This window comes from Polistes canadensis, unplaced genomic scaffold (assembly GCF_001313835.1).
Source record: "Polistes canadensis isolate GaletaPanama2010 unplaced genomic scaffold, ASM131383v1 scaffold_319, whole genome shotgun sequence".
In the NCBI taxonomy this organism is placed as follows: Eukaryota; Metazoa; Arthropoda; class Insecta; order Hymenoptera; family Vespidae; genus Polistes; species Polistes canadensis.
The window spans coordinates 133,107-136,568 of record NW_014569866.1 but is presented as its reverse complement, the minus strand read 5'-3'; positions in this window follow the sequence as shown (position 1 = coordinate 136,568).

Below are 3,462 nucleotides of genomic sequence, written 5' to 3'. Positions count from 1 at the left end.
TATAGGTATGTTTCTCGTTAGTATTTTTATATCTCGATAAAATGTATATAGAGTGCAATTAGAACATCTTCTTTATTAGTGATGATTAAACGCATAAAAAAAAAAATAATTAAACGAAAAAGGAAAAAAAAAAAAAAAAAAAACAGGAAAAAAGAAAAATAATATAAAAAAAGATAAAAAAAAAACCTACGATACACACAGAAAACACACGCCGCTACTTACTACTATCTTATTACGAGGATAGTTGCGAAGAAATCAGAGCAAAGGAGGAGGAGGAGGAGGAGAGCCTATGGAATACAAAAATTCAATTAAAATAAATCAAAGATGAAATTAATGAAATATTGAAATTAAATGAAAAAAGGAGAAAAAAAAAATGATAGTTGAATATGTTCGAGAATGTTTGTTAGAGCAGCACACCCATTACTACACCACACACTCATCATACACGACGCACGCAATTCTACTTTTAACGATTAGATTTTATTCAATTCTCGAACGACCTCACTAATTTTATATTTATACATTATATATGTATATATGTATGTGTATTATATATATTCATATGTAATATATACACATAGATTGTTTATTATATACATGTATACCTATGTGTAATATATATATGTATATATTACATGTACGTATAGACAGATATATATATATATATATACACATACATAAATATATACATATATAAAGATTAAGAAGAAGATAATGTTGATAAGTAGGCTACAGTAGCCTCGAATCGCATAAAAAAATACTTAATTTAAATACCTACATCGTTGAACTTTCATTATCGATCGTACCATAAATATCTCTCTTATGATTCGTAGTGATAAGAAGAAAGTCGAATAATAATAATAATAATAATAATAATAATAAAAAGAAAGAGAAAGAAAGAAAAATGGAAAGAAAGAATAAAAATAATTTGTTTCGTGCGATTGCCATTTTCCACCTTTCCATCGGGGTAATGTATAAAAAGAATACTTGCCGTTTGTTGAACATGGAGATCGCGTGGTAAAGTAGAACGCTACCGTTTTCATCGGTGGTATTTTATTTATATTTTTTAAATAAATTTTTCTTTTTCTTTTTTTTCTTTTTTTTTTTTCCAATTTTTTTTTAAAAACTTACTACAATATATCTTCCCTTTTCTTTCCTTTTCTTGTTTGTTTGTTTTTTTTTTCTTTTTTTTAATTTGGCGATCTCGCGTTATACGAATTTTATTAATCATTTTTATTATTGTAAAATAAATTAAAAAAAAAGAAAAGAAAAGAAAAGAAATATATACAAAGGAGAATAATAAGAGAAACAATTCACGTTAAGAGGTACCTGTATAAAATCGAGAAATATTTTATTATTCATCGATTCCAGTTTTATGGAATCCCGATGAATATTTTGTTGTTGTACGAACGTGAATCGTAACAAAAAAAATTCTTTTACTTTTATTCCCTTTTTATTTTTTTTTTCTTTTTCTTTTTCTTGTAACATTCGTCGTCATTTAATTTATATTATATCATGCAATCACATATATTTCCATAAACAATTTTTTCATACAAATGACGTTCTTCCAATTGTATTTTTTCGAAGGATATATATATATATATACACCGAAACATACTCGCATATAAACTTACACACATATACACATACATACATAATACAGTAATCCCTTCATTTACGCGGATTTCCTTTAAACGCGCATGAATTATCTGAATGCACCGCGACGTGTTATATTATGTGAAAACTGAAATTCATTATCAACGTAATTTCATTTCTTAATAATAATAATAACGTTAATTTACTTTTTTTATTTAAAAAAAAAAATGAAATACATATTAGAAAATGTTCAAGCGGTTTTTATTTTTTTAAACGACTTTTCATGGTTCCTTTCTCACCCCCACCACCTCCCCCCATTTACTTTCGTTTGTTGGTGATTGTTTTCGAACCAATTAAACTCGAACAAATGAAATAGGATTACTGTACATTATTTATCGATTTCGATCTTATTATAATAAATAAATAAATGAATATCATCCACCCCACTTGCAATGATTTCTTCGTATCGTGTAAAGGTAACTATTAGCGAATCAGAGTGTAAACGAAGTTGTTAAAGATTATTATCTACGCGATTCACAATCATCGTTTCTCAATGCGTACATATTCATTCCATTGGCTCCCCTTATAGGGTTATATACTGATCTAATTAAGTATTTCGTATAAATCAATCAATTAATTAATTAATTAATTAATTAATTAATGAAAAAGACATTTGCGTTGGTTGTTTCGTGTTCGATAAGAAAAAGATTGAAAGGAAGAAAAAAAAAGAGAAAAAAAAGCTCACACACACACACACACACACATACGTTAACAAAACAAAGATTTTTCTACGGCGCACGACAATTTTCAACCTATATGTTCCCGCCACCCCCCCGCCCCTTTTTTCCCACCCTTTTACTTTTCGTTCTCTTTTCTCTCTCTCTCTCTTCCTCTTTTACTTTAACCTTTTCCTTTCTTCTCATCCACTCATTCTCTCTCTCTTTCTCTCTCTCTCTTACTTTTAACTCTTTGTTCCCAATCCCCTTTTTTTTATTCTTCTTCTCTCTCTCTCTCCCTCTCTCTCTGTCTTTCTCTATCTATCTTTCTCTCTCACACACATACTCATTCCCTCTCTGTGCGTTTATTGCGTGTTAGGGGGTTGATCGACCAGGTTTTTGAGAAATACTTTTTGTCTTTCATATTCTCATCCACAGTGACAAAGAAAGAAAGAAAGAAAGAAAGAAATAAATAAAGAATGAAAGAAAAAATAAATAAAATGTCGCTCGATTTGTTGTACCGAGCAGCATTATTCATCGCGAGTGTTACGATTAACAACAACAATACTACCACCACCTGTATCACCATTACTACCACTACTACCACGATGCATTAACATCGGTATTTCTAATTGTACATAATAGCGTGTAAACGGTATATTAGAAGTAACGTTATCTTAATTCATTCGTTGATTTTTTTCTTTTCTTTTTATTTCTTTTTCTTTTCTTTTCTTTTATTCTTCTCTTCTTTATATTTCACGAGTAGAGTGCGGGGGTGGACCGAGTTAAAGAGAAAACAAGGGGTTTGGGTATTGAGGTAAAGGTAAGAAGAACACGTAAGAGAAGGGGGACGGTTGGGAGGGAGGGGAGGGGGGCGAGCGGGGCGGGGGAGAGGGAGAGGGAAACGGTAGATTTCATTTCTAAATAACAAAGCGTTTTCTGTCGGTCGAGAAAGTAGTGTATAAAATTATGTTCGTGACTGTTGCAGCTTTTTCTTCGAGTTAAAGAAAATGGGGTGGTAAGAGAGGATAAGAGAATACGATAGAAAATAAGAAAGAGAGAGAGAGAGATGAACGAAGGATGAGATAGGTCGACCGTTTCGAACGAATATACCGAAAATTTATTGCTAATTTAAAACGGAATAATAATT